Here is a 13,564-nt window from a genome sequence, read left to right as displayed (position 1 = left end):
TTAATATTCAACGTATATAAGAAACTCAAACAATTCAGTAACGATGAAACAAACAACCCAATTTAAAAATGGGCAAAGAACCTGAAGACATTTTTCAAAAGAAGACATACAAATGGTCTATAGATATATGGAAAAATATTCAGTCTCTCAAATCATCAGATATATGCCAATTAAAATGACAATGAGATATCACCTCACACTTATTAGAATAGTTATTGTGAAAAAGATGAGATAACAAGCATTGGTAAGGATGTGGAGGAAAGGGAACTTTTGCACATTGTTGGTGGGAATGTAAATTAGTACAGCCGTTGTGGAAAAGAACATGGAATTTCTCAAAAAATTAAAAATAAAACTACCATATGATCCAACAATTCTACTTCTGGGTATATATTCAAAGAAAATAAAATCAGTTTTTTGAAGAGAGATCTGCCCTCTCATGTTCATTGCAGCATTATTCACAACAGTCACAATATGAAATCCACCTAAGTATCCATCAATGGATGAATGCTTAAAGAAAATGTAGTGTATGTACACAATGGACTATTATTCAGCCTTAAAAAAGAAGAACCTGCTTTTTGCAGGAACATGGATGAACCTGGGGGATATTATGCTAAATGAACTAAGTTAGGCACAAAAAACCAAATACTACATGATCTCACTTATGTGTTGAATCTAAAAAATGAAACTTACAGAAGCAGAAATTAGAATGTTGGTTAGCCCCCAGGGGCTACAGGTGCAAGATGGAGATTAGGAAAATTTGAGGAAAAGGATACAAAATTTCAATTGGATAAGAGGAGTATTTCAGGAGATCTATTGTACAACATGGTGACTACAGTTAATAGCAATGCATCGTACATGTAAAACTTGCCAAGAGAGTAGATTTTACCACACACAAAAAAATGATAAGTATGTAAGGTAAAGCGTATGTTAATTTGCTTGACTCAGCCATTCCAAAGTCATAGCATCAACATCCCCAAGCCTTCAGAGTCAGCCTCAACTCTTTCCCTCATTACTCCACTGGTACTATAAATTCTGCCTCCTAAACATTTCACATATTTCTTCTCCACTTTCCACCTTTACTGCCACTACCGTGGTTTCAACTTTATTATTTCTTTAGGTTATTTCACTAGCCCTTCAATGGCCACCAAGTCTTACACCAAGCTAACCTCCCTCCTGATATGCATATCTAATCATGTCATTCCTCTGTTTAAAATTCTTCATGGGGTTCTCATTGCTTTCAAATTCTTCATGGCCTGTTCTTACCTTTCCAGACTCAGCTATCCTTACATCCACACATATACTGCACTCCTGTGTCCCCTAAAAGTATTTCCTTCCTTTTGCCTCCATTCATTTGTTCATGCCTCTACTGTTAAGATTCATCTTAGTAAAGACCCACTCCAGAGCCAGTGGAAAATTAACTGAGAGTTCCTCACAGAGAAGACAACTCCATAGTAGGAGAGTCACTATATGGGAAGCCGTAGGTCATGTAATCCTGTAGAGGACAGGAATCATTTTTGAGTAAAATCAAGATCAATTAAGCCATATGGAAGTTTATGGCAAAACAATATTACTCATAAAGAAAACAAAAAAAGGGTAGAAATAGAAGTTAATGGTGGTTCTGATGGTCCTGGGGCTGTGCTCGGTGGCTCATGCCTGTAATCCCAGTGCTTTGAGAGACTAAGGCAAGAGGTTGCTTGAGCTCAAGAGTTTGAAACCAGGCTGGGCAATGTAGTGACAGTGAGATCCTGTCTCTATTTATATATTACATATATAACAAAATAGATATACAAATATTATATATATTAATAGATATGTACATATTATATATAATATATAGATATATAAATGGGAAGGAGGATTAGTTGAGCTCATGAGCTCCAAACCAGGCTGGGCAATATAGTGAGAGTGAGATCCTGTCTCTCTATATATTTATATATATATATATATTATATATATATTTATATATATATAATATATATATTTATATATATAATATATATTTATATATATTTTATATATATATATTATATATATATAAAATCTCCTTTATGTTATCAGGATCACTATTTTTTGTGTGTATGTATATATATGTGTATACACACACATGCACACATACACAAAAATTATGTGTGTGTGTGTATATATATGTATATGCATATAAAAAATAGTGATCCTGATAACATAAAGTAAGAAGAAATAAAAGTTTAGAAAAGAGGCCTTGCCCAGTAATTCAAACTTGAGACAATAAATTGAAAGTTAGTGCTGGTAAGTTGCTTTTATTTAGAAACTGGCTCCTTTCAAGGAAATGAGGGTAAAACCAGTGTAATTGCAGAGCACAAGCTGGAGTGGCTGGAGGGCTCATAATGATGCTTCCAGTGGTCACTTCTACCAGTCTCTTTGGCCATGCTTGACTGATCTAGTGCAGAGACATATGGCCCAACCTAGATAAAAATTCTCTCTTAGGAATTTACAAAGTAGAACAGGCACAACCAGAGGCAAAAGACAGAGTGAGTATAGTCCATCATGGAAATGACTTAATGATTTGCTGCTTCTGGCCTCTCCAGCACAACCTTGGTTGCCTTCCCTCTGGAGGTTTGGTCTGGATTGTCCACGGTCCACCACCAAATATTCCTTTGTGACTTGAGTACACCAAAAGGTCTTCAAATTATTTGAGAACAAATCAAGTTAGAGATCAATATGTTTAATATGAGTTCTTCTGTGTGAAAATAGAGAGGTACTTAAAATTTAGATTTAAAACAACAGCAGAATGAATCCTGATCCTATGAATGTGTTGCTTTCCAATGTTTGTGGGAAGTGCCCGCAGACTTCATGCCTGTAAGCTGCTCTCCTGATTGGTGCTGTGGCCTCTAATGGTCATCAAGCAACTTAATCATAGGTGTTGCAGAAATACGCAATAGAGATGAGGAGACAGACATCTGGGAGGATTGCCATTCTTTGAGGGGTAGGGTGTGTTTGGGGCAAGTGTTAGGGACAATGGTCTGTAGTACAAAGCACTGAGGGTGATTCAGACTCAGTGTGAGTAGATGCTGGAAGAATCTCTCCATTTGGAAATACTTTCTAATAGATCCTTCAACCCACAGGTGCATTATACTCCATGACAGTACTTAACCTACAGAGACCACTGACTGCCTTATATGTCTCCCTCACAAAGCTGAGCTCATGGTACAGAGGGACTGCATGTTCATCTCTGGGTGCCCAGCCCTGAGCAGAGTACCTCATACAAGAGAGACCATAAATGTTGCTGAAAGTACATTGAATAAACAAGGGCACCAGAACACTATTTGGAGCACAAAGGTAGTATTTTAATCTAATCTAGGTAAATGTGGAAGAGAATGGCAGAGGCAAATAATGAAAATAAAGGTGTTTCTCAAAAAGCAAATAGAATGCCTTTGCATAATATTATCTTTCAGACTGAAAATAATTGCCATATTCTTCTAACTTTCAGACATTACATTGATGTTGGAAATAGGAGAGAAAAAAAGCAAATTAATCATGCTTGTAGCAAATGCAAGTATGTGTTTTCTTCTTTTGTCAAATCCCCGTATTCTAGAAGAATAATGTCTCTGTGCTCCTCTTGCATGTTTATGATGTCTAGTGAAGTGTTAATCTTTAACTACAGCAGGGATCAATCACAATGTGCTTAACAAAAAAACATAATCCCCCTGCCTTCACACCATGTAAAATATTTGCACTGCTTTATTGGACACAGCTAACTGTACTTTTTAAAAATTGTCTATTCATGATTTGGCCGTATCTTAAAATTTTCCTGTATCTATCAATGAAATGTGTATTTGAAAATATGATTTCCACCTTTGAAATCTCAGGATGCAGAATCACTAGAAAATAAGAAACTAGGGTAAATCTAATTTCACTAAGGTTTGTCTACAATCAAAACATGGGCTTAATCTCTAACGGAGGTCCTAGCGGTCCTGCAGTGGATATCAGCAGGATGTTATTCTTCAACTACAAACAACAAGTAAGATCGGTACAAAATGGGAGTTTAAGGTTCAGTTTCAATCAGTTTCTCTAGTACTTATAGAAGGATAATAAAAAGCAGTGTCAAAGAAAATGCCATGTATGATAAAGCTATTCCCATAATCTGTACAAAAGCTCCAGCACTACAGTGAATTTGGCAGAGCCTAGAGTTGCATTCTACTTGTCAAAAACAAAACAAAACAAAAAAAATAATAATAGAACAAGAGTCCTCTTAGAGGCTTAATTTTAATGTATCAAAATATCATATTTTTTTTCTCCCTAATACTCCAACGTTCAGAAAGGATATACATCATTATTATAGAACTTTAGAGACACCACCGCATAGTGAGAAAGTATGCCTTTGGAATGAGCTACAACTCAATCTAAATACCAACTCTGCTACCTTTGGCCTCAGTCTACTCACCTGTAAAATGAGATAAATGATATCCATCTCATCGAGTTGACATGAGAAATGAAGCAAGTGGGATAATATGTAGAATTCCTAGTATAGGTGACTATTTAAGAAATTTACCTGTGTGGGAGGCTAACTGATTTCTTCTAATGCATGAAGATATGAAATCAAAAGGGACAACATATAAAGGAAGAGAGGAAAGACAAGAAATACGGATCACAAAATATAAGAAAACAAATATCCTGGGGTGTAAACGTCAGGATTAAACGCCTGCATGGATTTCTGATGGTGTTCCCATATTATAGGGTTGGCCATCCCTCCATGACTCCTTGGGCCCTGCGGCATTCTGAAAATGACCACTTAGCCCCTGAATTAATGGCTTTATGGATCTGATAACAGCTTTGCTAACTTGTGCTCTTTCTTGTGCCATATCAGACAGAGTAAAAAAGGCCTGATGGAGATAACAGCTGGAATAATTATAAAAATACGTTTTCATCCACTGTCTTAGAGAATCTATGTTTTTACATATTGTCTTAAACTCCACTTGAAAATATTTTCAATCTTTGAAAATATCTGAGATTGAAAATGTTTTTCATTTTTTATTCATTATTGTGCACATTCCTCCATTTAACTGTTACGTTTGTGCCTTTAAGGTCTGGACCTAAGTTTTTCAAACATTTGGAAAATATCCTGTATAAATAAACAAATATGGTAAGAGTGTTGATTAATTGTCACTAATCTCATCATCTTGACCAGGAACTTAAAAAAGAAAAGAAAGGAATTTTGTCTCATTGATGCCCAGAGGAGCACTAATGAGTTATGAAACCTTTCAGAGTCATAGAGCAGAAGAGAAATGGTTGCCTAGGTAACAAGGCAACCTAGTCAGCTGCATACACTCTCCCAAGAGCATCTAATTTATTCAGCAAATGCAGGCTAGAACAGGTGGCTAACTTAGATGAGGCCAACAAGCTCTAGCTCCCAAACAATGGCACCCACCACATTTTCTTGTACACAAGTTTCATTCTTGTCCCTTATAAAGGAAGAGTTAACAAGGTGCATTTCAGTGTGGCTCATAACACTTTAGGAGAGAGAACAGCTATCTGCATTTGTCACTTAAATTTTCTACCAAAAAAAGTATATGATTTCAAGAAATGGTTGAAGCCAACAACTTAATTTTACTAGTTATCTTGAAAACAGAAATTGTCCTAACCCCAGTTATAAAAATCAATTATTCATCTTTTAATAAATCAAATATTTTTGTGAGTGTTAATAGCAAGAACTTATCACTAAATTTTACAATTCTTGATTTAGATGATAAATAGCTGCTGAAATTCCAGTTCATTCAGGCATCTGAAAGCATTTAGGTATTTGTAACAAATTTTATATTGTCAAAGGGGTAAGGGAGGAATAATACCAAGCTAGGCTCTATTTATTATAACATTAAATTTAAAAAATCTGAAAAACTAGCAGTAAAGTATATACTTATTTTCATATTAAGTAAGAACTTTTATGATCCAGGCCCAGTTTCATTTTCTGGCCTCCTGTCCAAACACATTTCATAATATATCCTAAACTTCATCAACAGAAGCCAAACGAAATCTCTTCCTCACCTCTCTGCACTTAGTATTTGCTGTTGTCTCTGTCTTGGGACTTCTAGGACTAGATTCCCTGTTCAGTTCTAATCCATGTTTCAAGGATAATATCAGGCATTTTCTTTCCCCAAATGCCTTCCCTCCCCTCCCCAGGAAAAAATTATAAGCATTTCCTTGTGTTTCCTCTGCAAGTGATTCCACTGTTTTATTTCCATATCTGCTTTCTTCTTCAGATTGAGTCCCCCAGAACTTAAATATGTTCTATTCACTTCTTATCCCCAGAGTACCTGAAACAGTAGAAAATCAAAGATATTTGACAAATGAATGAATAAATGAATACATGAATGAAATATTCTTTAGTGACACAAAAATGTGCATAAACCTAAGATATGACATTTTCAGAAATTAAAAAATCTCACTAATGTGGACAAATGAGTAATGAAGTGTGCTTGCATGAGGAAAGAATCTACATTTTTTAATGAGTGGAACCTTTCCCTCGAATGAAGTCATAAATGCAGCATCTCTTTTTAAACCTGATATCAATCCATCTCCATCCTGCTGTTCCTGCACAATCCCACACTCAAAGCATCTACCAAAAACCACAGATCTCCAAGAGCCAGAGCTTGAAAAATACTGGGCTCGACTTATTACACGTTCAATTTTGCCTTGCTACGGCCCACTAAACAGAAATCACATAAGCAAACATTTGTTGAAAAGGATATTTAAAATAGAAGAGAGCATTTGCTAGGAAGTTCAGGTCTTGGTATTTCTCTATTGATCTGCTTTGAAGTCTTGCCGTTGTTTCCAAAGGTGACCCTTGCTGAGTGAGGCTGTTTCCTTAGCAACAGGATGACTGCTTCCAGCATGTAGAGAACATGCATCTATGTTTCTGTAGTACTCAACCAACACCCTGAGATGCTATGCTGCTTCAAAGAAAGCAAGAATCTCTCCTTTTTAAGTACCAGATTGGCTCTCCAGCCTGTGAACTGCATATTACTCTGGAAAACTAGAAGTAATGATAATTGTCCAGAAATAATTTCCTCATCTCATAAAAAGGACACAACCTCTACACTGATGCACTTTTATTCTCCCTGCCTAATTACTCCACATGTCCGCCTATGCACACGCACATACACATACATACGTGCACACACACACACCATTCTTTCTTCTTTGCTTTTTTTTCATTTTCTGTGTTAAATTTCTGTACTGGCTATCAATTCTTTCTTTTATATTTTGCCTCGTTTCTATTTCCAGTGATGGCTTCTTCATACATCTCAGTTTCCAACACCAACCAAATTACAATTTAGAATTAAGCATCAACATATCATGACAAAAAAAAAACAAGGCTTGGTTGGAGCAACTGGCACTTGGTCAGCACACATAACCGCTTGCTATTGCAAAATGAGATGGAAACATATAGTAGACTGAAATTCATGTTGTTTATCATCAATTCTTCCATTAATTCACATTTGTTCATAATCTTTTAAACAGTATAGCAACACTTTGTTGTTCTTTATGCCTCCTAAGAGCAATTTTAAAATACTTTTCCTGCTATCAGTGAAAATTCTTTCTGGCAATTTCATACAATTGTGCAGTCATATCACAAAAGGGCTGGAAAACCTAGTGCATCAGCCATACCTCCATATTAATGGAATTATTTTTGTCTGAATTTTGTGCTCATAAAAGGGAAAAAAATTACTGAAGTCATATAGGGTTTTCTTGGGAAAAATTCTTCCTAAAAGATATTTCCTGGTATTCTATTTATGCTGTTCAGTAGGTAAACAAATAAACTAGACTTTTAGAATGCTAAGTAAATGAAGTTTTAGAATGCCATATCAAAATGCTCAAACTCATAGCCCAGCTTTTTCAATGTAGTATGCACAGAATCCTAAGCGTGAACAGGAAATGTGCGAAGGCTTCTTTTGCATCCGAAGTATCCATGGAATACAAATGTTAAAATACCGTTCGACAGAAGTGTTATAAATCCATGAATTTAAAATACATTTTATTCTAATAAACTTGGAAATTTATGCCTGCAATAGATCCGGGAAATAATGCAATCCCTTGTTTTATATATGAGAAAACAAACGCCAAGAATCAGTAAGAAACATACCAGTCCAGATTAGTTGCAGACCTTCAACTAATATCAGAAGGGTTTTTGATTCTTATTGGTTTAACTTATAAAATGTTCACCATAAGCTTCTTCAAGATAAGAATTGCATTTTGTCTTCATTGTTGTGTTTTAATTTATAGCTTAATGCTCAACTTTCAATAATTACTAACAATTGTTTATGCATGTTATGTGTGTGGCATCATCTGATAGGAACGCTTCCAACTGAAAATAACAGGAAACACTATATAGAGTGGGTGGCTTAATAAATATTGGATAATTTTTCTGGCATAACAAGTAGTCATGAGGGAAGCAGCTAGCATTGGTTCAGTGGTTTGACAATTTCTGAAATTCTCTTGGGATTTCTCATGTTTACTTCCTGGTTGCAAGATGACTGCAGTAGCTTTCAGCATTGCAGTCTTCCTTCAAGAAAGAAGCAAGAAGGAGCCATGCCAGGGATTATATCAGGTAATACCTTATAACATGCCCTGACATGAGGAAAAGCAAAATCCTTCCTAGAGCTCTTAGCAAGTTCAGGCCATGTCTTAGTTTCCAGAACTAAAGCATATGGCTGCTCTCACTGCAAAAGAGACTGGGGACATAAGAACTTAGGTTTCTTCCAACTGTTATGGCAGAAATGATAATGGAGAAATGGATTTAAAATACTTCAGTATGAGCCAAAAACATTAGATGCTTATGTGAAAATAGAGAGAAAAAATAGAAACAAATGAAGAAAGAAACCAAAAAAAGATAAAGAAAGAAAATAGAAAACATGTATTCCACTGCAATCTTAAAACAGGAAATATGAATTATTCAAAATGAAAAAGAGAGGTGATATGAAGCCACATATAAATGTTTTTCAAGTTCTTTTTGTGGTGGACATTGTCACTAGTAACCAAAGCAGACTCACAGAGAGTGTGTAGCAATTTCAGCAGGCATTAAGAACCTGTGGGTTGGTTGGGCGCAGTGGCTCAAGCCTGTAATCCCAGCACTCTGGGAGGCTGAGGCGGGTGGATCACGAAGTCAGGAGATCGAGACCATCCTGGCTAACATGGTGAAACCCGGTCTCTACTAAAAATACAAAAAAATTAGCCAGGCGTGGTGGCGGGCGCCTGTAGTCCCAGCTACTCGGGAGGCTGAGGCAAGAGAACGGCATGAACCTGGGAGACGGAACTTGCAGTGAGCCGAGATGATGCCACTGCACTCCAGCCTGGGTGACAGAGCAAGACTCCGTCTCAAACAAAAAAGAACCTGTGGGTTTTGCCAATTGTCAGGTCAAGGGAAAGCTCCAGGTAAACTATTGCTAAGAAATTGTAACCACTTCTGAATGTCCAAAACTTAAAATCACTACCCTACACGAATAGTGTTAATAATTTTTGTATACTATTCTTAACACATAATTTGGAAGGGTTATATTATTATAAGTTTTTTGTTGTCTGACTTTAAAATCACTTGCAAGTGTTAGAAAAGTACTTACAAGTATTGTAGAAGCTCTTTCTTTTCCTTTGGGTCAGTGCCATACAGTATAGAAAGCAAGTAGGCCATATTAATTGCTTAGTATCAAGTCAGAAGCTTCAATTTCTAGGGCACTTTTGACTCATTGTCCTACTAAAAAAGAAAGTGCAAAAGTGCATGCTACCTCCTCCTCCTCCCCAGTCCCTGCTAGGATGTAAGCTCCATGAGGGTAGAGATTCTGTTTGTCTTGATTTCTACTATATCTGTAGTGTTTACAACAGTGCTTGATACAAAATAGTTATTCAATAAATAGTTGTAGCATGAGTAGGCAAAACTTAATCCAGTTAAGACCAACTGCCTACTAGGCAAATATTATTTTACTTGGAGGTGTAATTCAATACTTTCTGCAACACCCTACTGCAACATAGTTGTACAGCAATATAGTTAAACATCAGATCCTTCCTCAGAAAACAGCTTATTGAGCCAAAGAATGAAACTATAAGGATCTTGAGAGTGAGAGCCACATACTTATCTTTTGTCTTCCTTGCCAAACCCAAAGCCTGACACATAATAAATGTTTGTAAAATTGATTGCTGACCAGTTTTTATATTGAGCAATTACTAAAGTGTTGTCAATCAATATTTTAGTCCAAACCATTAAAATAAAACTAAATTGACATGTTTCCAATAAACATCCAACCTCTGAACTTTACTCCTAAGAACATTATTCAAGTTCAAAAGTATTCAACTTTCCAACCAGAAAACTAATGAAAATCACAGAGGTAATTCATAATACCCAAGTCAGGGTGAAGTATACACTTATACATGCATACATTACGGAGCACTTTTTATGGAGATCATTCTGGGTTAGTAAAATAAATAACCATTGACCTTAAAGAATACAAATTCAAATTGTGAATGTCCACTTATACATGGATTTTTTTTCCACCTCTGCACCCTTGAGACAGCAAGACCAGCCCCTCCTCTTCCTCCTCCTTCTCAGCCTACTCAGCATGAAGACAATGAGGATGAAGACCTTTAAGATGATCCACTTCCACTTAATAAAAAATATATTTTTCTTCCTTCTGATTTTCTTAACATTTTCTTTTCTCTAGCTTGCTTTATTGTAAGAATATAGTATATAATATACATAACGCATATAATATATGTGTTGACTGTTTATGTTATTGGTAGGGCTTCCACTCAACAATAGGCAATCAGTAGTTAAGTTTTGGGGGAGTAAAAAGTTATATGCAGACTCTCAACTACATAGAGGTCAGAGCCCCTAACCCATTTGTTGTTCAAGAGTCAATTGTATTCTCAACGAGATGAAAAGGATCCTGTTAAGAACCCCACTGGGTTTTTCTCTAAGAAGCAGAACCAAATAAAGCTATGAAGAATAGAATTCTTCATGTGTTTTTAATTAATTTTTATCTATGCAATCCAAGTACAATTTGTAACAAGTTAAAATGGAGATAATATGATTATTCATGGCTGGAAGATTTAAAGCATTGTTTATTGAAATTGACTAATTTTTTGCTTACTACTTAATCCAGCCTTAAAGTAGAGCTCATTGTTAACCTCAAGGTACAATTTTATACGACAGCAATAGATAAAGTAAATACATGAGTTTTCAACAAGTCAGATGCTGCATTTGTTGAAATATTTTTAAAACAAGCTCTTTCACTTGTGGCATTTTTACTACGTTACACACAAGCTTAGCTAAGTGAGCATGAGCCATGTTAATATCTTGTGAGTATAAATGTACAGACTGCTCTTATTAATTTCAGTGAAGCCAGAAGTACAGCATCCTTCTCACATAAGTACAAGCACAAAGACATTTTGAGTTAGGCATTGTATTCCATGAAATGAAAAGGAACAAGAGCATAAAAAAAAAAATTCCAAGCAAAACACACAAACAAATACAGGAATAAGTTGGAAACCAGAAGCCTGAAGCGTTAATTAAACATTACCTTTTTCTCATAGTGAGAAAGATGCATCATGGTCATTTCTGTCTTTTCTCACAGTGCTTATTTCAAAACCCCAGCTGAGAAAGCAGCTGTGTAGAGCAAGGAACTGGTGAGCTCAGCAGGAGTCCTGTATCCTAATGCTACTCCCAGAAATTCAAGCTTTCTTTCAGTTGCGGTGTTGTCATTTACAATGCCAGAAATGTGGAGTGTTGTCCTCTTTTCCGCAGCAGTAGTAAAGATCATAGTGATGGTTTCTTTAAAGACTTCAAAAGCCTAAGTCACACTGTTTTTATTGTTATTTATTTTCAATGTAGCCTCCAAAGAGCCAGCATTGGCTAGTTTTCAAAATATTTGAAATTGTAGTGAGCTTTCATTAATCATAATGTTAATGGAATAGATGATGGCAAAACAGACATGAAAGTTGAAGCATATGGCAGAGGGACTGTTGATTGCATTTCCCCACTCCCCATGACCAAAAAGAAAAAGAAAAAAAAGAAAAAAGGAAAATGCTTCACTGTTACACTGCAATTTTTTTCCCAGATTGCAACATTGAAACTCTGATCTTTAATTGTAAAGAAACTGTTTTAAGCTTCTACTAAAAGTAACAATTCAAAATTAGCTGCAACCTAAAATAAAGCTGCATTTCTTAAAATCCCTTGGAAATGGAATTAATTTATATCTGTTTCTATATAGTAGCATTAAACTGTTTTACAAAGTGCTCTGAAAAATAATTACAGGGAGAGCACTGAGCAACACAATGGCTGCAGGACATGATTGATGCTGTAAGATTGTCATGAATGAAGAAAGCATGTCGTATTTGGAGCCAAGAGTCCTAGTGGAATTGAGCCTTCAACACACACAGAAAAGCAATTGTCTACATTTCTGAAAGTATCATAGCTTTTAAATACATATATGCTTAATGTATGAAATCATATTTATACTTATAAAATAGACACGTGTGTTGGTATAGATACTTAAAGGCATTCAGCTTCAATATTTACCAGTCTCAATACTTAGAGTAATTATTAAAATATTTAAACTCAAATATCAACCATTTTAAATATATATTTTATTATTGAGTACATTTCCTTTTTGCCTCAAAACTGTAATCAGATATAAAAGTTAGTACACGATACCTGAAAAAGGATTATATTCTAAGTTATTTTATGAGTGTTTTTGTTTGTTTGTTTGTTTGATTGATTTTTGAGACCAAGTCTCACTCTTGTTGCCCAGGCTGGAGTGCAGTGGCATAAACTCAGCTCACTGCAACCTCTGCCTCCCAGGTTCAAGCGATTCTCCTGCCTCAGCCTCCCCAGTAGCTGGGATTACAAGGACCTGCCACCATGCCTGGCTAATTTTTTTATATTGTTAGTAGAGATGGGGGTTTCACCATGTTGGCCAGGCTGGTCTGGAACTCCTGACTTAGGTGATCCTCCCGCCTCAGCCTCCCAAAGTGCTGGGATTAGAGGCATGAGCCATTGCACCCAGCCTCCAATAGGTATTTATAAGATTATACTCAGTGTATAGAACTTTATCACCGACTTAAAACCAAGATTACATACAATAAAAATTCAGATTCAAACATTATTGACACATTTTCTTTCAGGAAGTGGCCTTTGTTTCTCAAATAAACATTTAACCAAAATTACTTGGGAAAAGAGTAAACTAATAGATGAGTATTCTTGAGTAACATCCCAAATTTAACAGCTTAAAGCAAAACACAATTACCTCATTTTGAAATTTTAAATCCACTAATTTATAGAGAATCATGCAGCTCAAATATGTTGCCATAACATTTTGCTGCATGCTCATAATCATGTCTTTCTTTCTTATTCATCCGTCCATTTATTCACAATATCTGCTGGGATTTCTGCCAATAGCTGACATTTTTGCCCTGAAGAAATACTTCAGATTTTGCCTAGTCAAACACCGTTTTCAAAAATAGCCAATATTCACTTTTAGCATCAACAAATATATTCATCTGTCCAAAGATGCTACTCAGTATAAGAAAATGAATAAGGTAGTTA

At 35.8% G+C, this 13,564-nt stretch overlaps 1 long non-coding RNA gene across 2 annotated transcripts in view; it reads right to left on the bottom strand.

Annotated features, from left to right (window-relative positions):
- Positions 1-12,256, bottom strand: part of LOC117980227 (uncharacterized) — a 161,459-nt gene extending 149,203 nt beyond the window's left edge. For both annotated transcript variants that reach the window (XR_004671427.2, XR_010112178.1), the window contains exon 1: positions 11,541-12,256. This is a non-coding gene — a long non-coding RNA (uncharacterized LOC117980227). The remainder of the gene's footprint in view (positions 1-11,540) is intronic.
- Positions 12,257-13,564: the final 1,308 nt, after the last annotated feature.

Source organism: Pan paniscus, chromosome 4, assembly GCF_029289425.2.
Source record: "Pan paniscus chromosome 4, NHGRI_mPanPan1-v2.0_pri, whole genome shotgun sequence".
Classification (NCBI taxonomy): Eukaryota; Metazoa; Chordata; class Mammalia; order Primates; family Hominidae; genus Pan; species Pan paniscus.
This window is presented reverse-complemented; position numbering and strand designations above follow the sequence as displayed.